At 37.0% G+C, this 24,372-nt stretch overlaps 1 protein-coding gene across 2 annotated transcripts in view; it reads left to right on the plus strand.

Annotated features, from left to right (window-relative positions):
• Nucleotides 1–6,383: 6,383 nt before the first annotated feature.
• The window catches only part of LOC5575014 (ankyrin-3), a 261,259-nt gene continuing 243,270 nt past the window's right edge, over nucleotides 6,384–24,372 (plus strand). For both annotated transcript variants that reach the window (XM_021853993.1, XM_021853994.1), the window contains exons 1-2: nucleotides 6,384–6,427; nucleotides 19,774–20,103. The gene's annotated coding sequence lies outside the window, so the exon portion shown is untranslated. The remainder of the gene's footprint in view (nucleotides 6,428–19,773; nucleotides 20,104–24,372) is intronic.

Here is a 24,372-nt window from a genome sequence, read left to right on the forward strand (position 1 = left end):
GCTATAGCGACAAACTGACGACGATTTGTTAGGTAGCTGCTCAATAATGATTTTGTAACTCCTCTGAATCCCATAATTTCTAATTTTTCAATTAGTAAGTGATGATCGATTGTATCAAATGCTTTTTTAAGATCAATAAAAAGCGCGGCAGAGAGTCGTCTGCGATCTAGTGAATCGTAAATGTTATCAACGAGATCACTACAGGCTGTAAGTGTGCTGGATCCACTCCGGAAACCATATTGATGATCGAAGATTAGATTGAAGCGTTGTGCAAAGCTGATGATCCTTGTAGCCAGCAGTTTCTCCAATATTTTATCCATTATGGATAAACAAGATACTGGGTGATAGTTGTTAAGATCTTTGTTATTGCCTGATTTGAATATGGGCACCACCCGAGCAATTTTAAGACAATCAGGATACTGACCAGTAGATATTATTTCGTTAAACACATCCGTTAGCAAACGAGCGAAGAACGAATGGTGGGTTTTGATAAAGTTGGCTGGTATATTGTCAGGGCCAGCTGATTTTTTTGAGTCCAAGTTATGAATCATGATTGTAATTTCACTGATCGTCGTGGGATTTATGTATAGAGAATTTCTTTGGGGAACGAGCGTACCAAACTTGCTGATGTTTCGATCACTATTGATTTTGGCTGCCAAGGAGGATCCTACGCTACAGAAAAAATCGTTGAAAGCACTGCAGATGTGGCTGTTATCGGAAACTAATCGATCGTTCACAGATATCGCAGATATTTTGTTGATATTTGGCTGCTTTCCTAAATTTGAGTTGACGAATCTCCACGCAGTCCTGGCGTCAGCACGTTCCAGTTGCTTGTAGTAGTAGTCACTTTTACATTGAGCTTTCTTCCGCTGAACTAGTTTCGATGCATGCTGAAGCATTTCTTTTATTGCAACATCATCAGGGTTACGGTGATATCTGCCTAACGCATTTTCTTTTATACGAATCAGTCTTATCAGATCGTAAGTCATCCAAGGACAGTGGCCTTTTAGTTTTGTCTTCAAAGTCACTTTCTTAGTGCATTGAGTTAACAGAGAATTATATGTTCTAATCACGTGCTCTAGTTTACCGTTTGCATCACAGTCGGGCGGAATTTGTGTACTGTTTTGAGCAAACAACTCATTCAAACGTGCGTGGTCTATAACATTTTTCGTGAAAATTTGTTTACTGACTTCATGCCGGAGTTCTACGTTTGTTACAATGAAGCAATGATCGCTCAAATCATTGTAAACTGTCTCGTTTATTATGTTATCTACAATCTGGCCTGAACATACAACATGGTCCAGAATGTTGCCACTTGCCTTTCTGGTAACCATGGTGTTCGTCAAAAATGCATGGTATGATTCCAAAAGCCGGATGTATTCTAACGCAATGTTATTTGTGACAATGTTTACAGGAACGTTCATATCACCAAGTATCAAACGGTCATGATTACTACTACCTGACGATAACATAGTTTCTATTTCCGAGAAGAAGCGCCTTGCATCAAAACTTGGTGGTCTGTATACTGCGTGTATTTGAAGATGTCTTCCCTTGGTTTGAAGTTGCAGATGGATGTGATGAAAGCCATCCACATTTCTGTTCGAACAAAGATCATAGTGCATATCTTGTCGAACAAATAACGCCAATCCCCCATGCGAACTATCTCTGCATGAAAAATAGCCTTTATAACCCTTTATTGAGTATAATACAGCCTTGTCATCTTTCAACCATGTTTCGCCAAGAACGATTATATCCACCCGTTCCCCATAACGATCTAACAATTCTCTTACATTGTCAAACTTGGACAATTCATTCATCCCTCTGATGTTTAACTGAATGATTTTCAAAGACGTATTTGATACTGCACAGTATTTATTTTTCAACCACGATTCAGAACAATCATAAAAATAATTTGAAAACATTGAAATAAATCTTCATAGTGTGTCCGCAGTGGGCCTGCTTAACGTCGCTTCGCCGCCGGTTCCGACACAGGCGATGACTGTGTAGATGAGTTGGTCGTGGATGTATCCAAATTGCGTTTCGCACCAGTCCGCTGTAATCCCGCAACGTCTGAGCGAGAGCGAATGAACTCTGTTTTTGAGTTTTCGGATTTTTTTGCCAATATTACACCGTTTCTGCCGGGCCACACAAACTTGTAGTTTAAACAGTCTTGTATCTCACGTACTTGTTTGTAGAGTTCCATTCCACGTGGTGTGAGTTCGTCGCGTAAAACGATTTTACGTGAACCATCAGGCAACGGTAGAATTTGACATGTAAGTAGGAAATTTCGCTGAAATTACAACTCATACACATATGATTGAAAACCACTATTTTTTGTGTTTAATACATCCTGACCAGTGGATTACAACAAAATCGTATCACAATTATATCCAGTTTTGTTACGAATAACAAATTTTGTTTAATTTGTGTTAGCAGCACTTTGAGTTGATGGAGGAAATTGTTACACAATTGAAATAAAATTAGTTATAATAACAAAGTCTGTTACAAATTTGTTTCAATTAACACCATAATTGTAACACAATTTGTTATGAAAAACCTGAGAGCAATTGCTTATACATGTACGCTTATGGTCATGTAAAGAAAATAATAAACTGTGTTAAAATTCAGTAATGGAAAAGAACAAAATAAGAATTATTTTCGTTAAATTTTGAACATAATGAGTATCAATTTTGTTTATTTTATAACATATTTTATTTTACTTTTGTTTAGTGTAGAGGAAATTGTGTTATAATTTTTGTTATTTTAAGCACTAATCAGCCAAAATTATAACACATTTTGCTAGAAAAAAACACGTTAACTACATAACACAATCTGCTATAACTCTGTAGGTCGGGATCCTTTGCCTTTATGGCTCCAACTTGCAAGAAGAATAGTTCTTTGAAAATCTTACCACAAATGAGCTACTCAGTAAAAAGTAAGCACGATCATATCAATATTTCTGCTATTGGATTTGTACTACTATAAAGACACAGTTTTTTATTTCAATGTTGCATGTTTTGATTTGTAATAAAAAAGAGGTAAAAAGAGCTGGCAATGACTGCTTTTCATGCAAGAGCAATAATGTTCAAAATCAACGTTAATTTACTTCAACTATATGGAAGAGATAGTAGAGCTAATCCATAGTCAGAACTTTATAAATCATGATGATTGATGTTTTGAACTGAGTCAAGAGAACAATCCATTCAATCGAACGTGCTCATTACACGACTAATGGAAACTCTCTATGGCTCATTCGAAAGGCAATGAGTTATTCTTACTTCGTAGGTGTTTTGTATTTTGGTCAGTGAATCAAATTGTTATCGAAACAGGCGCAAATCAAACAACAGAACAAGCGTCCCAGCTTTTGCGGATTGAGATTCAATCTCAAGAAAATTTGTCATGACAAAAACAAGTGGCAACATTGTCAACTCGCGATCAATCGGTTATTTGAAAAACAAGATCAAATTTGTTAGATAGTTGTTAGATAGTTGATAGATTTTTATTTAATAATACTGCAATGTTTACCAACACGGAGAAATTTCTCGAAAATTGCAATGAAAAGCCTAGAAAATCGTTAGGAGCGCGGTGAGCGATTATTGTTACATTCTGTTCAAGTTGTGATGATAAACTGTTGTTGTTGAATGACATTGTTGCAACAATAATATAAGAAGACATTGTCTTTGTTACTGCGTGTTAATTGACAATAGATTCACTGTGGTTACTATTTTTTTCATTTTTCAATAACTAGGGTGCCGGTGACATTAGTGGACTACCTAAGCTATAAAAAATCATAACATAATAACGAAAAGCCTTAACAGGCATCTTTTGGCGTCAACAGAAAGATTTCATCCTCTACTATATGGGAAAAATATAAAAAGAGTGATAAAATTATTTTTTGGGCATAAAATCGCTTGAGCCACTATTGGTACACGTGTTCCAGTAGTTGCGCTAGTGCTCCAATAGTAGACGTTTGGGAATGCTCCAGGGAATTTAAACAAAATAGTTATTTTTTACATAGGTTTAACATTTTTCCTTCAGAACAGCAACAAATATCTTTCAAATGAACCATTAAGATCATCTCTGTGACTTTTATTTTTATACATCCATTTTAAAAACTGCTCCCATCCGTTGCTCCACTACTGGAACACGACGGTGAATACTGGTGCAAGGGAGCAATTTTTTTGCATTAAGGCTAAGTAGCCCGTCATTCGTTTTGGCAACAATGATGACTTTTCAGCTTGCTTTTCAAAGTGATAAAACTCAGTCTTGATAGTTTATATTGACTTGAAAAAGTATCACTGTACGCGCTAACATGCAAAATATGCTGATACTTTTTCAGCTGTGTCAGTGCAAAACCAACTGATTTTCTTCAATTCGAAATCGTGAGATGAACTAGCAACAATCATCAACGACGCGTACAAATTTCAATGACGGCCTACTTCGCCTTAACTTAATTATTTATATGACTTTTTGATAAGCCTTAAAGCTGAGATTTGGCAAAACGACTAAACTAGAGGCGATCTATTCACCAAAAATAGCGCATGTCATGTTTAACCAAAATGTACGTATTATTCCATAGTGCAATCTACTGGTTCATTACAACCATTGGTACCGGCACCCTACACTGAAAAACATAGCTAAGGGCTTGTTCATATATTTCATAACGCTAAAATTGGCCATTTTGGACACCCACCCACCCCCTCGTGACGCTTTTTGTATTGATACTTTACAATTTTTGTACGAGCCGTAACAACGTTAGGACACCCACCCTCCCCCTAAAGCGTTATGAAATTTGTGAATGGGCCCTAATTGTCCCAGCATTGGATCGATCAAAATTTTTAACCGATATGTTATTAGAACCGTAAGAGCACTTGCACTTGGCCAAAGAGGGAACCACTATAGTCATAACTGGTACACTTTCCCTAGTTGTAAAATTTTGAACATGCAATGTATAGCAAAGTTTTGAAGACATCAATTTTCCAAATTATCAGAATATACAACCATTATAAGATCCAGTTAAGAACGTCATAAAACATTATTTTCTGAGCTAGCGTCGCCATGAGATGGAATTTCCAACTAACCAATGCGCTATGGGCCAGGGACGCAATCTGGCGGGACAAAATTGATAATTCGGCAAAGTTTTTTGTAACAACGTGGAGCATCCACTGACATAAATGCAACTGACAGAACTCTCTCGAAGACGTGAAAGTCCCACAACCATATCAAATAATATTTTTTGCTGATTAAAATATAACAAACACATATTCTAGTAGAGACATTTTTTTGAATACGACGCCTAGAAATTGAGTTTTTCCGTTATAAACTTGCAAAATAGTGCAATTTTGTAGCTTTAACATCTCCAAAAGTGCAAAAAACGCAAGCTCAGTTTTTCCGGTAACATAAAACAATACTAGATGAAAATAATTTTGAAATTTCAGAGCGGTTGAGTAATTCGGGGGCAAATTGATCACTATTTTACAACTTTATGTTATGGTACCCTTTGGAATTTAATCAATTGATTTTGGTAAGATCAGTACTTGATTGATCTTTATCAGTTTATGTAATCGTTTTTAACGGAATAACATATAACATTCTATAAAATTAATTTTAATATCAAAAATTGACAATGGCGCAATGGGGCGTAATTGATCATCATATGAAAAACAGGTTACACACTTAAATCATTTTACGGATTCCTGTAAAATCTCAACAGCTGAACAGTTCGGTGAAATAAATTAACGGAGTACGCTAAATTTTAACAGTATTCGGTGAAAAATCACCGGAATCTGTTGACAATAGACCATTTTTTAGAGAATTGCATGAAAATTGTGACCAAATCTCTAAAATGAGACCCTTTACCAGCCCTGCTTTAAATAAAACAACCCATCCAGCGATAGACTGCATGTCTGTAGGTATCTAACAAATATTGTGATGATTCCGGATTTTGGAAATCAGTAACCGCTCTGAATTTGTAAACTCATTTCGTCTTCAAAATGTTGATGGAAACAAAGCAGATAGAATTCAAAGGAAATAATAGTAACGGATGCAACAACCTTCCCAACTAGTGACATCGCGCGGCCCACTCCCACCCACTTTTTCGCATGTGACAAAACAAAGAAAACATGTATCTACCGTTGCAATATTTGCAGCCACTGGCCACCCACCGACCGGGCGGAGGTCCTTCCAAAACCACTCTCGTGTGTAGTATTTCTCTCGCTCACCAACCAGGCAAGCTATAAGCAGGAGCCCGCCAATAATCTGCCTTCCGGGGGAGACAACAACGACATTGAATCCCACACGAACCGAGGTGGGTGCCAGGCCAAGAACCAGAGACCAGATCGCCAAACCAGCCAGGGAGCTCTCTTCATTCCTTCGTCAAACGTTCGCCAAGTTGGACGCGTTATCCGGTTTCGCGTGACGCTCGTAGGTGTGATCAGCAGAAGTTTTTTTTCTAGCTATTCTCCCCTCCCCCAATTAGTGTGTCCTTTTCGTGTGGTACTTTTTGGAGCTGCTCCCTTGTGCGTTAAAGAGGGGGAGGCATTAAAGTCTATCGGGACTCAACCCAGTCCCGATACTGGGTTACACAGAAATCCTCCAGAGGTAGTGAATGTTAAGTGGATGACACTCGGCAAAGTGGTCATCAATCCTGGATATTAACCTTCGCGCTCCCGTTCCATTCCACGAGTGCTTTTCCAACCCAGCGCAGACACGAGCTAGATGGTATCGCCATCGTCTAGTCATCTGACCCTCGAAAAATTTTCCCGTTCATCATCAAGTGATACTTTAGAGGAAAATCGTTACCAACAGTAAACGGCTGCTTAGCTTATCGTGGGGACAGTTTTTCCTTCACGCTCTGTCGCGATTGGTCTCCTGAAAGTTAAACCTTTCACGTTTATGTCGGCCGTATATCTTAATTAGGAATGATACGGTTTCTCGAGCGTTTTTTATTATTTAGTGTGAATTTTTGAAACGTAATATTCAAGCGCTATGTTCTAGCAGTTGATTCATTATTAAGTAGAGAAGGGGTGACTGGTTGAGGCGGTTAACGTATTTGGTGCGATTTTTCTGGATACAACACGAATATCGGAACGAAAAGAAAAAAAAAATAGCTGCTTATGGAAGTCAGTGTGGCGAAGATGTTGAACTGAGCAAAATCAAAGCGCACCCTTGGAGTGATTTACGGTCAAATTGTAGAAGGCCGCGTGCCGTTTTTTTGTTACAGTTATGATGGGTGAACTACCGAAACAGAAAGTGTGAAGTGACAGAGGTAGTTGACGAAATGTGGCGTGCCATGGAGGATAAAAATATACCTTTCTTTGGATGATTGGGGAGACTTAAGTCGACTTGAGGAAGAACGAGTAATGTGCTGCGTATTTGAAAATGTGTTTTGAAACAACAACGAAAACTTGAAAATGAAGTTTGAAGCACTCGTAAAACATGAAATTTGCAAATATATCTACCATAGGGTGTCCCAAATAGTATGGATACGACTATGGCTATACTGCCATTTTAAAACCAATGCAAATAGATGTTTTTTTTTAGTTTTATGTGATATATGAAAAAATAAAATTAAAAGATTTAATTAAAAATTGTTCATAATATGAGAAGCAGAGTTTGATTTTTAGAGCAAAACTAAATTTAAATTTTTAGTGATAGTTATATTTGGAAGTTTGACGATTTCAAGGGCCCAGATAGCCGTAGCTTTAAACGCGCAGCTATTCAGCAAGACCATGCTGAGGGTCGTGGGTTCGAATCCCGCTGGTCGAGGATCTTTCCGTAAAGGAAATCTTCTCGATTCCCAGGGCATAGAGTATCTTCGTACCTGCCACACGATATACACATGCAAAAATGGTCAATCGGCAAAGAAAGCTCTCAGTTAATAACTGTGGAAGTGCTCATGAGAACACTAATTTGAGAAGCAGGCTTTGTCCCAGTTGGGACGTACCGCCAGAAAGAAGAAGAGGATTTCATATTTTATTTGCAACATCTCATATTTTTGTGGGACTGGATTCGAGGAATATCCCAATATTTTTTAAAACTCGACATTAAAAAAGAAATTCGCTTTGAGATTTTGAAGATAACTTCGATTCTATCAAAATGAGCTGAGAAAAGCTTGCCAATCATCACACAAAATTTTTGTTTGCAGGGATACTTCTTGGCTATTGGCATCTTGTACCTGTAATCAAATTTTCAAATTTAACTTTTACGAATCTAAAAAAACAATATTTTTAAAAATATGTGAGTCAAGTAGCAAATAAGTAGGAGGTTTCAATTTCTGTCAGTGCGAAAAAAAAACATTGTCTGTGTTTTGGGGTCATATTACCCCAAAATTTGAATCACGAAATTTGAACGAATTTCCGATTTTTCTGCAGTTTTAGAAAGTAAATTTTATTGAATTTTAGTAAAAATAGAAGAAAATTCAAAAGGAGGATGGTTTATTGCAGGAAGGGGTATAATGTAAAACATTTAAAAAATAGTTAATTTTTGAAACTTTGGACGCTTATTACTCAGAAACAGTTGTAAATAAAATTATAGTTTCTTGGGTAAAGATTTGCAGCAGGAAAAGGTCTACTATATTACGCATGAATTAGTTGAGAATTTTAGGATGGTTCTGAATTCTGATGATTTGAAATATTGATTTCTTCGGGAAAGTTGCTTATTGATCAAAACGCTATGCACGACATATATGCTTAGTTCAACATTTTACAACTAGGAGGCGCTAATATATCAACATTTTATATCTGGAAGGCGCAAATATTTCAAACTCATCATATATCTCACAATGCAGGACAGCTAGAAAATCGGTGTTTTCGGCAAAGTTGTTCATTAGATTTAGAACTATGTGTTGTATGCTTGATTAGTTCAATTTTCTACCACTATGAGGCGCTAGTGAGCATTGAACATTTAAAACTTTTATATCTGCTAATGATGTTTAGTGAGAAGGTTGGTGTTTTCGGTAAATTTGTTTGATAGGCTGCCTTCGCGGTACATATATGACTATATCGATATTTAGCAACTAAATTTTGTGGCTACCAACTACTTCAGCACAGATAATGTTATATCAATCATTGAAAATAAACAAAATGTATGCAGGTTGCGAATCATGCAAGCTTGAGTCGTGACTATTCAGTTGGGAATCATTAAATTTTATGTTTCCGGTTTTAGAAACCTGTTTTACCATATTTTCGCATTGCCTGATTCTGGAGAAACCATTTTGGAACTCGATTTAAAGCGATAGGGACGAACGAAAGTACAACTTTTCCAAAAGCACCAGTTTTTTATATCTATTTTTATACTCATATTTCAATCAATTATTTTCACAAATCTCATTCTTGTGATTTCGATGCAAAATCACTCAATCACACTCAAGCCGTCATGAATCATTCAGTCATAAAACCCATCAAAAACTTGTGAAAACTGAATGTTGTTGTTTACGTTAGAAAGGATTACTATTTTTCTACCAGACAAATAATCAATCATTTCTTCGTGCCAGAAAATTGTGGAAATACGAGGCAATGAGTCACTTAGATGAGCCAAATCATCCATGATTTTTGGACTGCTGAGTTGCAAGATTGACAACCCGTGCATGAAAAATCTCAAGCGTGAGTTATGAGAATTCGAGTTTCTCACAACACTGTTCAAGATTGAGTTTAAAATCTGGAGGCATATGGGATTGAAATATTTGATGCTCATCAGTGCCTCCAAGTGGCTCTATTCCGTACTAATCAAGTATGTTAATCATTGCTCGTGGCCTAACCAGCAGCTTTACTGAAAACAACAGCCTGATATTGAATCTGCATCCCGAAATATTATGTTTTATTTTTAATGCTTTCTAGTGCTTCATACTGACAAAATATGGAAACAACTTAAAATGCAATTTATAGCCTTCGAACAAATGAACAACTAAGTCTAAAACATTACACAGTTCGAACGAAACGTGTAAATTTCTGAGACATATAATGCACATAATTGGAGCGTGGAATATCATTGATATTTACATGATATGTCATGTAAACTTCAATTATATGTTATGTAATCCAGCTCGAATCTGTGCGGTTACATGACATATAACACATTTTTTTTTATATCAGACTTAAATTTACTTGAAGTCATGTATACATCGCATAAATGAAGTTTACATGACGTTTAATCTTCATTATTTTTAACAGTGTAGTCTTCTATAACTCAAACTTGAGACTATGTTTAAAATATGTGATGGCCACCCGCGGCTACTAGTGACAATTTGTTGAATTAAGTAGACATGTAGCGTAGAACACTTGATTCAATGAGCAACTTTGCTGAAGTAAATCATTATTCCAAATCTTCAGTATTCTGAGATATAGAACTTCATAACTAATATATGAGCTCTATATAGTAACATTACTGAGCTGATGGTGCATTAGGGTGATTCTAATTTTAAAAATGTTTGAAAATCAAATCTGCCATATGCTCCGTACCATCCTTGCCATAAAAATAGTGTTCTGTGCAATTTTCAGCTCTCTAAGTGGTGATTTAAAGGTGGCCCGAAGACGATGTAGGTTTATATGGAAATTACTATGGAGAAATTTTGAGAAATGCTCCCAACACGCTAGTACTGTTATGTAAGTAGGAACTTATCATCCCATAGTGGAAATTCATTTTTCAAACCTTCATGAAGGATGTTGCTGAAGAAACAACTCCCTTTTGAGCTAATTTTGTTTGGGATTTTTGTACATGCTTGCAGGGCTATAATGCCATATGAAGCTAAATAAAATCAAACTAACTCATGGATAACTCTTTTGCTATCCGTCGGATTGAATATCTCTCTTCAGCTAATTTCTTTATTATGGTTCGAAGAATGAATTTTTACTATGGGATTATAAGTTTGTACAGTCATCTCTCCCTTACTCGGCATTGAAGGGACCATCGAGTTAGGGAGGTATCGAGTTACAGAACACAAAACCAATGCAACTGCGATGCAAGGGACCATCGAGTTAGCCATGAAAACCAACTTCTACTATGGTTCTCTAACTCGATATCGAGATACGGAGTATCGAGTAAGGGAGAGTTAACTGTACTTACATTACAGCACAAGCGTGTTTGGATCATTTCTCAAATTTTCTCCATGGTAATTTCCATATAAACCTACATCGTCTTTGAACCACCTTTAAATCACCACATAGAAAGCTGAAAATTGCACAGAACATTTTTTTATGGTAAGGATGGTAGGGAGCATATGGGCGATTGGATTCTGAAACATTTTTTTTAAATTTGAAACCGCCCTAGAGCCCATCACAGTATCAAACATCATGGTACCCATTGATGTATTGATTCAAAATATCGATTTGATCATTGATATATTGAATAGGAAATATCGATGCAAAATATCGAATATTGAAAGAAAAATAATGATATTCCGATATATCAGAAATATCAGAACGTCCCTAGTCATGGGAGTATCCAGAGGGGCAGAAAAGGTTCGTTGTCCCCCTTAACCTGCGAAAAAAAAATGCTACGAAGGATAATATATTGTTTCAACTTTCCGAAGATTGTTTTCATCATTCATATCTCAAAATAAGACTGTCAAAGATCTTTCCAGAAATCATTTAGTGAATTTGGCTCTGCCTTGCCCCTCCATGGCCGATGGAAGAAAATTTTGCCAAAGAAATTGAGCTTATGTTTGAATTTCTTAGAAGCTGCCTTAAGCATTCATGTTTCAAAAATAATTGCGTTCTGATTGACTTATTTAAGATTCCTTCAACTTCACCAAATAATGAAAATTCTGCTCAAGATCTCACCATATATCATTTGACGATTTTATTCACAGACTTGAGTGTAATCTGTTAACAGTATTTTACGGAATTCAAAAAGGTCTGCCAAGTTCCATTAAAACAATATTTTTTTTCTAGGAATTCATCAAAGAATGTTTCAAAAATTGGATAAGAGATAGCTCCACATACTTCTAAGGAATTCCTCCTCAAATTTTTCTAGATGTTTTTCTTCAAAGATTTCATAAATAATCACACCATAATTTATTCCAGAAACCGTTTGTTAGAATACCTCGAATTTCTCCAATGAGTCTCCTGCAATAACTCAAGGTTTTTGTTTGGAATTGTATCTTTGCAAAATATCAGAACTTTCTTCAAGGATTCCTGAATTGTTTCAGCAGTTCTAACAAAGAACTTACAAGGAAGTTAATAGGGATTTTTCAATAATTCGCTCAAGGGTTTTTTTCTGATCTGACAGTTTTTTCTCGTTTCAGGAGAGAAATTTTTCGAGGGTATCAAGAATCGAGTTTGGATCATTTAATGTTTGTTGAAAAGTGGCTGTGCAAGTTTAAGGCGCTTGATGTTTTCGTTAATTGCGTTGTGTGAAGATTTGTTCAAGATTCCTAAAAACTACGTTTCTGAGACGATTTTCTGCAGATTTCAATTTGGTGGATTTGCTGTCAGCGTCGATTACAAACTTGAATAACGAGGTGAATTCGTTTCATGCTTGTGAAAACACTAATTTGAATCGTGGCAATGTTTCATTAATTTGTTAATCAAACTATGGATGGTTCGTCATTGCACTGTAAGTGTCGGCATAAGCCCTTATTCCTGTTTTATAAAAAAGTTCATATTTTTATTTTTTTGGCGCAATCACTCAACCATAGCCTTTGAATAGTTCGACAATGAAAGTGTCGACGCTATGATAGATACTTTATTCTAATTTGAGGCTACATGTATCGCATCACTTATCAAGGTGAGTCCTGATCATGTAGCTTTTGATCCTTCCCCACTAACAAAACTCCTTCCTGTGAAAACCATGGAAATGCAGAGGTGATCTCGGTCTCTAGTATCAATGGTTGTCACACTAACACTCCTTCCCTTCCCCGATGACCGTAAGGACGTGGCCGGCGCCGCTATTGACATTACTGAGTTTGAAGTCCTCGAAATTGTACATTGAAGATGGTATGCTACTCCCAAGCTACATCTCTTGGTTCCCTGTACAATTTTGATTATTCCGGTCAATCATGGAGTAGCAACTACGAATTGTATGGTCATCAATGCTTATGCTTATGCTTATTTTTCAATAATTCGCTTAAAATGGCAGCTTCGGAAATTATTGTGTATATTTTTTAAGACATTTTTCATGCGTTTCCTCTCGAACTCCGTCTGAAGATAAATCCGAAGCTTCGCTTTAGGAATTGAAATTCCTTTTGAAATTGCTTGATTATCTTCATGAACCCGTTCAAGGATTTCTCAAAAAGTTTCATTTCTTAAAACTTTTATATATTATTGATGAAAATCAATCTTAGACCCAAACATTTGTCCAGGAATACCTCTTAGAACATCTCCAAGAATTATTTCTAAGATTCTTTCAGAAAGTTTACTAAGTTTCTTCTGGATTTATTGCAGAACTCATACCAAACTGAGCAATTCAACCAGAAACTGCAATGATTTCAAAAGGATTCCTACAGGAATTATTCCTGAAACTTTTCAAAGAGTCGATCAGGAATTTTACTAGGAACATTTCCAAATATTGCATTACTCTAGTAAGGAATTTCCCGAGAAATTGATAATGGGATTCTTCATAGCAGCTTATTTTAAATAGTTTGGATACAACCATTGAAATTTCTCCAGGAATACCCTTTAAGTTTGAAGAGTACCTCCTACATTTGGAAGTTGTGTAGGAATTTCTGCTGTATATATTTTCGAGCATTCTTAAACAAGGATTGCTGCACAAAGTTCTGTAGGCATTTTTTTTGTAATTTTCTCAGATATTTATATAATCCTTCCTGCAGCTCTCTTACAAGTTCTTCGATGATTCCAAATAAGATTTCAGAATCTCTCAAGATTCACTTCGGAAAAATAATTTCGGAATTGATTCGACCAAGTATTAAACCTGTTGTTTCCCTAAAAAAAATCTAATGATTTTTCCAAGGATTTCTCAAAATATTCATGCATTAGAAATTGTTTCAGAGATTTTTCAGGACTTCATCTTATGCTTACTTAAGGGTTTATAACTCTGAAGAATTCGTAGAATTCTTTCTCAGAATTTTGCTTCTTGGCTTCAACAAGTTTCTGCAAGGAATATTCTTAGAAAAAAATTTGGACAGGTTCTTGGAGGAGTTCCAGAAACAATCTTTCGAATATATATAGAAGCAGTGCCATATGAAATACCTAGATTAATTTTTGGAACATTCTTGGAAATATTTATTTAGAAATCTGTATATGGAATTCTGGGAGGAATTTTTAGAGAAAACTCGAGTGTAATTCCCGAATGAGTTTGAGAGGAATTATTTGAAGCGTTTTGGAAAATTAGGTGCATTGTATGTTGATCTCTCATAAACTATTAGGGACCGTCCATAAATGACGTAACATTAATTTGGCCAATTTTTGACAACCCCCTCCCCCATCGTAGTCCATTTTCCCATACCTAATACATGGTTCGTAGCTAAGCCGTAGACTCCCCCTACCCCCTAAAATGCGTCATTTATGGACGGTCCCTTAGGTGGAATTAAGAAAAAATCATTGGAATAGTTTTGGAGGAATTTCTTAATAAATGTTGGTATGGAACTTATTAACTCATGCCTTCTATTTTTAAAGCAATCAATTCTATAAAATACCTTGAGGAGTTTCTAAAAAAAAATTCTTGGAGACTACAATTTGCCTAAGGAGAAAATCAAAACCAAATCCTGGAAAAATCTCTACGTGAATCCGTAGACAATATCTGTGGGAATTAATCATTGGGGGAAGAATCCTGTACTGAATTCTCGCAAAACTCAGGACCACAAGACAGGATTATCAAACAATACAAGATGAGGTTTTGACAAAATCCCTTGAAATCTCCTAGTAGATATCTGAGAATGATTTTTATAAATTTCTGGAAAACATTCTCACAGTGTTTACAGCAGATTTTTTCAAAAATCCCTGGAAGTTACTGTGGATGTGATTCACAGTACGACTGAATGGCACATGGCGTTAATGATAAAACGACACAAAAACGTGTTCTTGGAGTTGTATTGAACAAAATATGCAATTTTACATGTTAAAGGAAACGAAAAAATACCACTATAAACCAGACGCTATGGTATTTGATCAAAGTTACACAAATTTACGTCATTTGACTCGCTTCTTTTAGAGACGTAAAATCACATAATTTTTAATTTCTCAAAAATAAACACTTTTATTTGTTTTTATCAAAAATTATTGAATTACTGCGTAAACAATAATTACCCCTGTCGCACAATTTTGGTCCGCAACTCAAGAAGGTTAGGCAGACCTGGTTTACATTTTTCACAATAACCCTATTGCGAACCATTCTATTCCACTATAGCAAATAGTGGTTTTTAATTGGTTTTATATGTGGTTTTACATGCTAACCTAAGCAGATGCAGAAAGCTGGACAAGAAGATAATGTGTTATTCTAAAGCAACTACTGTCGATCCTAATCAGCATTGGTTTATTGGAGATAAGAGATAAAAGGTCAAACACAAAATCAAAAATTAGTATGGAGAAGTATTGAACCATATCTTGTTAAGATAAAATAAGATCAAAACAATATCTGGCAATTTTATTGATTGACCAACAAAACAATATCTGAATATAATCTGACGAATGGCAAAGAATAAATTTGTCTGTTTCATGTTCTTCGCTGTCGGAGACTACTTGTTGCTCGTAAATGTTGTACTGACGACACGCTGTTCAGTCCGGCTATTTTGATGCTGTGTACCTTTGTTTCCATATGCTGAGCTTCAATTTTTTGAATATTTTATCAATAGCAGATTGAGATATGAGAGCAACATTTTTTCGTTTCGAGATATGATTTCAAAATTCTTGTCTGCCCGGGAACTTCTCTTATCTTTAAAAATAGGAAATCATTAATAGTTTTAAGAAGAAATAGGATAAACAGATGACCATGAATTAAAATTTATCAAAATTTATAAAACTTAAAAAAAATAATAAAATATAAAAAACTGTGAACTCTCTCTAACTTGATATTCAAGGGACCATCGAGTTAGGGAGGTATCGAGTTACAGAACACAAAACCAGTTCAAATGCGATCCAAGGGACCATCGAGGTAGCCATGAAAACCAACTTTTACTATGGTTCTGTAACTCGATATCGAGATACCGAATATCGAGTAAGGGAGAATTGACTGTAGATATACTTTGATTAAAAACAAAAAACGGCTATTAAAGGATTAAAATGTATCATGCATCTTACTGAAATTCATACACGGTAAAAAATCAGAACGTTAGTATCAATTGTTCTGCTCTTGAATTTGCACTACTGAATTCAACATTGCATGTAATGGTTTGAAAAAAGCAAAATAAACGTTTCCACCCGACCCAAATTTAAACCTACATCTTCGATCACTTTTTCACATGTTCAGGCACATTTCACCAAATTTGAAAATAATATGTGAATGTGAATAATGTGAACTCTATAGTGAGGTAAAAGTTCGATCGATATATTATCTCGTGGAAAAGCTTTGCAAAAACTTTCATGAAAATTTAGTGTTAGTGTATTTTTCTTTAAACATAAGTTCATGGCTGGTATAAAGTAAGCCTGCCACAAAAGTATCGATATTTTGTGTTTCCGCCAGCGAACTTTTGCCCCACACTAAATTCGAACTCTTGTTCAAATTCGTTTATGACAATCAATTTCAAAACTGTTGTAACTGAAAACTGGTAAATATATTGATCCAAGTTTGTTCAGCAAAATTGTAGCCAATATGTTTAAGGTTCACTGTGTGGTATCTGCTTCTTATCAACTGTTTTATTTCTTTCTGAAAATAGAGTAAGATGGGCCAAAGGTTCGACCTTAGAGGAATAATCGAAATTTCCAGAAAAACTAGAACAGTTGAAAATACACAATTACCCAAGCAAAAACCGCACAGTTAACCTTCAACATATTGGCTACAATTTTGCTGTACAAATTTGTATCGGAATATTTACCCATTTCTAGTTATAACAGTTTATTGTTTCTAACGAACTTTTGCCCCACCGAAGAGGCAAAGGTTCGAATCCAGTGTGGGGCAAACGTTCGCTGGCTGAAACACAAAATATCGATACTGTTATGACAGGCACACTTTAGACCTTACGGCTGGTGGACTTATAGTTGCAGAAAAATAGGCACTAAATTTTCATCCAAAAAATCCCCAAACTTTATTAGTTGTAAAATACCCAAAAGTAGCAGTTTAAAAACGTGAATTTTGGGTGACTTTTTTTTCGCACGTTCAGTCATATTTTGCTTAAATTAGAGGTGATATAAGGATTTCAGACAAATCCGAAATATTTTCACGAGATAATACTGGAGCTTTTGTCCCGCGGATTCGAACTTTTGCTCCACTATGGGCTTCCTTATGGTCAAAAAATGCCCTTAAAAATAACGAACAAATTTTATTTTTATTTTGTTTATGCAATGAAGCTCGATCGAAAATTATAATTTTCGCATCTAAAAACCACAAATAGGCATAGCTTTTCCAAATCTCAATCGATTTCTTAGTACTTGGAGTGAAAATCTATTACTTAAATAGCATTCGAAACACCATGCCATTGAAAATATTTGTTTTTAAGTGAGCTCAAAATCTTGAAAAGAAACTCTTACCCCACTCAGACTTTTGTCCCACCTTACACTGTCACTGTTTAACTCATATCAGTCATTACTGATCGAGAATGCTACAAACGTTTTTTCCTGCCAGTTACATTGGTCAGACACATTTCACTTCTCCGCAGTTTTTTTTTTGCCGCATCACGCATCCCACTTCCTGCGGTTATGTTTACTCTTGTCCGTGAAAAGTTGTTTATGCTAGGGCGAAGAAATAGGCAAACATTCGTCTTCTCTATTTTGATTGCAACTCTACGCGCGCGCCACTGGGGGTAGCTCGCTTGAACATGGATGGCCATCCGTCAGGAGACGTTGAACAATTGCACTGAATACAATATTTCCACGTAGTGACCATTGGAAGCGTAGGAGGGGAGGTGTTTATCGCCACCGTGCCCAGAATGGAAAATGTATTCCACTCATAAGAAGTGATATTAATTAGTGAGCGGGCTGTGAAATGAATGCCAAGACGAATTCCACCCAGAATGAGTCGCAATTATCAGAAATCGTGCCAGACAATCTTGGATTTGGATTTAATTTTACTCATACTTTCGGCGTGAAGTGATCATTTTGATTAAAGGTCAACTTCTTGACAGGGCCTATGAATTTTTCATGTGATTTATTTAAGTAATTCTGGTTTTAAAAATATTGGTTTTAGAAAAAAAGTTGTAGGTAATCATTTGGAATGCTTAAAACAATTTAAAATTATGTTTTGAAAAGGAAAAAAAAACAATGTTTCATAAAAATGGCCTATTTAATTTTTTAAACATTTTTTTTGCGTTTAATTCAACATAAATCTATCACAGTCACTTCTCGAGAGGTTGTCATTTAAATCATTATAATTTAGAATAATATCAATCATCATTAAACCATTTTTTTTTGACAAAAACTAATATAAAGCACTAATTTTTGACCTACAAGAATTCTGTGAAAATTTTTGGATTTCCATACAACGTAAGCCTAAATCGTATGAATGGGTCGAAAATTAGTGCTAGGTCGAAAATTGGTGCTTTTCCCCTATGAAAATCTTTTGACAAGTGGGTCTTGGTCTTCTTCTTCTTGGCATTAACGTCCCCACTGGGACAGAACCGGCTACTCAGTGTAGTGTTCTAAGAGCACTTCTACAGTTATTAACTAAGAACTTTCTTTGCCAAACCTGCCATTTTCGCATTCGTATACCCAGGCAACCAGAAGTCGCATGAAAGTACACGTAATAACTCGTTAATTTATACAAAATACATCAAAGCCGCAAAACGCGATGGATAAAATCGTCAGATTGATGAGTTTCTTCGCATAAAACGCTTTTTTCTGAGTTCATTTGTACATTTTGTTTCGTCCCGTACACTCGTACAAAGTAAGTCGAATCAATTCGTAGCAGCTGCCAAATCAACATTTGTTATCATAAGTTGCGTCGCATAAGAACACAGGTCAATTCGGTAGAAATTTATACTGTCGCATTAAATGCTATTATTCATCACTTAATATATGCACGTATATTGCCTCCACTTTTATACGTAGAAGGCCTTTTCGCGACATCTTATTAGTGACATTTTACACATACAAAGCCATGATTTCGTTACACGTACATTTTGGTTGTCTGGGTTCGTGTGACAGGTACGATGATACTCTATGGACAGGGAAGTCAAGAAAATTTCCCTTACGAAATGATTTCTAGGGTGAAAATAAACAAAAAAAAATATTTCAAACAGGCTTTTAGTGTAGTTTAATACTTAAGGTTTATTTTTAATTTATATTCATAAGAAAATATTTCAGTGTAGCCCAAATGGTAACCTACAACTCCTTCATAGAACGTTTTTCTCTAAAAAATATTTTCGAAGCTAGAATTTGTCAAAAAAATCGCATGCGAAAACTCATAGGTCCTTTTAAGAAGTTACTCTTGAGTCAAAATGGTTCCATTATCCATGGAAAACATTTATTCTACCATACCGAAAACATGTGTTAATTTTATTCCAAATTAAAGATGGTCGAGTTCGGTGACTGGCCGATTTGACATGGAATTCGTCCGTTGCGTACCGAAAATGCCAGGCGTGTATTTCCGCCATCGTGTCGGGTGGGATGGGTGGAAAGGACGTGAATCGAATCGCCGCCCGCCTTGGAAGCAACTTGTTTGACCGAACGCGTCCAAATATTTTCCATTTTCCGGCGTGGATTGGTGGTAATCCGAAAATTTAATTTCTAGCTCGACTGATGTTTCAATCTATCGCAGAAGAAGAACCATAATGTGTTAATGTGTCGATGCGATTGGAACGCTTTTCGTGAGGGAAATATCTACTAGACGCCGCCAAGAAGAAGACGGGAGGAAGTGATTTCGATGGAGCTCCTGTTGCCAGTGCATTTGAAGGCGTGTGTGAAGAAGTGAAGGTCGATTTAGAATTAGGTTATGTGTATTTAAATTGTTTAGTGTAGTAGAACTCAATGTGGTAGAATATAAAGTGTTGTTTGTTGAAGCATTTAGGATAGTGCGTATGCCGAGAAGCTAGTAGCCGTTATAGTGCGAGGCGCAGTTTTGGTGAGTTTTTGTTTGTTGCGTATTTTCTATGTATAGCGTATTTCGGCTAATGAAGTCTGAGAAACTTAAAGTAAATCCTAATGCCAACTCCTTCTCTCGTTTAGTATCCTAATGGCGTAACTGCATGGATTGATTTCTCTTTACCGATTTAACTAAAAATGGGTGAACCATCGTGCGAAGTTCGATTTTTTACCAACTTCACCGTGTCGCGAGTCACTTCGCAATAGTGCGCATCTTTGCCCTCCGCCGTGTGCATTACGCGCACTATTGAGAATCGAGTTGCGACGCGACGAAGTTGGTCAAAAATAAAACTGCACGATGGTTGACCCACTTTCTAACGCGAAGCAGTATAACTTGTGCAAGCGAATCTTTTCGACTAATCTTCTTCTTCTTCTTCTTTCTGGCGTTACGTCCCCACTGGGACAGAGCCTGCTTCTCAGCTTAGTGTTCTTATGAGCACTTCCACAGTTATTAACTGAGAGCTTACTATGCCAATGACCATTTTTGCATGCGTATATCGTGTGGCAGGTACGAAGATACTCTATGCCCTGGGAGGTCGAGAAAATTTCCAACCCGAAAAGATCCTCGACCGGTGGGATTCGAACCCATGACCCTCAGCTTGGTCTTGCTGAATAGCTGCGCGTTTACCGCTACGGCTATCTGGGCCCGACTAATATGGTTGATGTTCAGACAGACCGGTAATAACTGGTGTTCAATAAAAAATGAGAACATATATTTATTCCTCTAAACATGTCAAAGGATATTGGAGAACGGACTTTAATCAGCCGTACGACGCAACTTAGTCACGATGCTCTCACAAGAGCACTGGACGGCACTGACGTCCATTTTTCGGAAACAATTCTAGATCCTCGTGGTCAACTCATTCGTAGCCTTGGCCCGCCAATTATTTTTGTATACTAGTACACTGAGGGACAGCGTTGTCAACCTTTCAGATTTGTCTGGAATATTCCAGATTTTTGAGGCCCCATATTACAAAAATCTGGAAGATCCAGATAAAATTTGAAATGAATTTGTAAGGTTTTGTAAATAGTTTGTAAGGTTCTCCAAGGACGACATAAGCGATCCAGACTTTTCCAGACAAATTTTCAAAATCTTTCAGAATTTTTCAAAAATTGACTTGGCATCCCTGCTGAGGGAGCCAAATCCTCAATGGGATGGCACTGGAGCAAGTTGGTCGGGTTCCTTTCTTTAAGCACGTATGGTTTTTCGTAAAATTGCCAGCATCGATTGAACTGACAGCACCCGAGCAAAAAGAAACATGCCACCCATTTTAGGTAGCCCAGAGAGCAGTTATCCTGGAAAGAAAAAAATACGCTCTTAAGTGAATTACAGAAAGGTATTAAAACCATTTTCATTTTTTGCTGAACACCCGTTAAGAAAGATTCATCTTCATTTATCCGCCAAAAATTAAAAAAGCGCAATAAATGTACATAGTGTTGTTGTAACGAAAAGTAACGACCATTTGCTTAACGAGAAAAAAATATTTCATCTTAGTAATTTGGTACACTGTTCCTTTAGTTGCGGGTTATTCGTAATTTGTGTTCCTATAGTTGTGGTATCCGTTATTTTATTATGGGATCCTACAATATAGGAACGCCTTGTTTTACCTGTTTTGGTGGTATTTCATCAATATTTAAGCAAATTTAAGGATGTTTTCAACTATTTCGTCTATCAACAAGCCAATACGTTGACTGGCAGTGTCGGTTATGTGACTAATTCAATGAAATCAGTATAAATGGCACAAGCACAACTATAGGAACACCCTCAGCTAATGCTAGATGATTTTACGGTTCTGTGAAGATAAGCGAAGAACTCTACCAATTCTGGTCTTGCAGGTGTTTTAGATAATGATAATATATCAGACAGATAGGCAAATAATGTAAATATGTTTTTAGAGTGGACATAGAGTAATTTGGGGCCAAAGTTCACTCCGGGCAAAACTTCGCAGTGGGTCTTTTTCAGCACACGAGACATAAACACTGGTAACACTGTGTGGGTTTAACATCTTATCAAGTCAACTGTTCACATATATAAACACAAACAATTTCATCAAAGTACTACGTGCTAAGTTACAAATAAAATACAAATAATATTAAAGAAGTGTCTGATAAGGGTTTTTTGAAGGTAAAAATTTGAAAAACTAGTAACTTTTTGAGTTTTATATTATAATTTATTAGGGGATGCATTTGAATTTTAAAAACTAATTAAGTAGGATACGTTTTTCGGTGTAGGGGCCCTCCTTAGCCGAATGGTAGAGTCCGCAGCTACAACGCAAAGCCATGCTGAAGGTGTCTGGGTTTGATTCCCGGTCGGTATAGGATCTTTTCGTAATGGAAATTTCCTTGACTTCCCTGGACATATTTGGAGTATCTCGTACCTGCCACACGATATACGAATGCGAAAAATGGCAACTTTGGCAAAGAAAGCTCTCAGTTAATAACTGTGGAAGTGCTCATAAGAATACTAAGCTGAGAAGCTGGCTCTGTCTCAGTGAGGACGTTAATGCCAAGAAGAAGACGTTTCAGTTGATAACTCGGCTTTGTGGCAAAAGTTCGCAGACGCCGTAGAACAAATGTTCGCACTAGATTTTCAAAGCATAACAATCAGAATACCTTCAACTACGTCAATTTGACACATTAAATAGACTTAAATAGAAATAGAAATTAAATAGATTACTGGAAATAGACTGAATGTACAAAACTGAGAGAAAAAACATTAACATAAACAGGGTTTTTATGACAGGGAAGTGAAGGGGCCGAAAAACAGCTCGTGTCTTTTTAGGGAAGTAATGTCACGATTTTTGTTCTTGACGTTCTTTGATTCATTTCATTTATTTAGTTAACATCTTGACAGATAACACTGAATCAACAATTTCACGCTACAATACTCGGTTCGTGGCCGCATCTCTCCATCCTCGGTTGTGCCCCACGCTCGCCAAATCGCACTTGATCCCACCTAGCTCGCTGCGCCCCACCCCTTCTTGTACCAACCGGTTCCGAAACGAGCACCATCATTGCAGGGTTGCTGTCCGGCATTCTTGTAACATGCCCTGCCCATCGTATCCTTCCAGCTTTGACCACCTTCCGTAGAGTTGGGCGATCTCGTGGTTCATCCTTTGCCGCCACACACCGTTTTCCTGCACACCGCCAAAGATCGTCCTAAGCACCCAACGTTCGAAAACTCCAAGTGCTTGCAAGTCCTCCTAGAGCATCGTCCACATTTCATGCCCGTAGAGGACTACCGGCCTTATGAGCGTTTTGTACATGATTCCTTTTGTTGCGGGTGTTTTTGAGGCTGCTTGGGCACGTCAGGAGTTAATCATCAATATTAACCTCCTTTTCCCGAGCAGCCTAGATAGCCGCGTAGTGTCGGTAGCGGTTGTTTCAACTGGCTAAGAATTAACACTACGGACTGCCTGTTCCGGTGGTAAAAGTCCACCTCACAGGTGACCCCTAATTTATGGTGTGATGCGTACCGTGCCTAGGAATGAATGGTTAGGGGGGTCTAAATAAAACCTAACCGCATACGGAGCCTGTGGGGTACCAGGGCGCCCTCCACAGTATTGAGTCCTTCCTGTGCTACCCGGAGCAATGGTGCAGGTGACCTTGTGTTTCTCCGAGATAATCGGCTGCCCTTCTTCAGTCTCTATCCTGAGGCTTAATAAGGGTGGGATTATGAATATGTTGACATTTAATTTAAATTATCACCTATATGGATTCGCATTATGCGTTTTACACAGTGTATTCTGTGCTCTTTCGCCTTTGGCGACTTTATATAGATACCGATCTGGTTTTTTCGTTGCTGGTCTTTTTCGTGCTGAGATTGCAAAAAGCTTAATCCTGCCTAGTTTGGGTAGTGGCTACGGTTAGGTTAGCTCAGATTAATCTTCAGCATAAAAGAACAACAACGATCAATCTTTGCAGACTCATGCAAAATGGTGCAGCCCAAGTGGCGCTAGTTCAAGAACCTTACTTTCGTAGAGGGAACTTCTATCTAGGTAACCTTGTGGACCCAGTTTTTGCTACTTTCAGCAAACTTGAAAAGGCAAACTCGCGCTCCATGCCCCGCGCATGCGTGCTCGTAAATAAAGCAATCGTTGCTACACTCATTTCTGAGTTGACGACCAGAGATGTATGTGCTGTCACAATTGATGTTTCTGTTGGTGACCTCAACAGGAAATACGTCTATTGTTCGGTATATTTATCACATGATGAACCATCCCCAACGGATGACTTCAAACGAGTTGTC

The sequence above is a fragment of the Aedes aegypti genome, chromosome 3, assembly GCF_002204515.2.
Source record: "Aedes aegypti strain LVP_AGWG chromosome 3, AaegL5.0 Primary Assembly, whole genome shotgun sequence".
Lineage (NCBI taxonomy): Eukaryota > Metazoa > Arthropoda > Insecta > Diptera > Culicidae > Aedes > Aedes aegypti.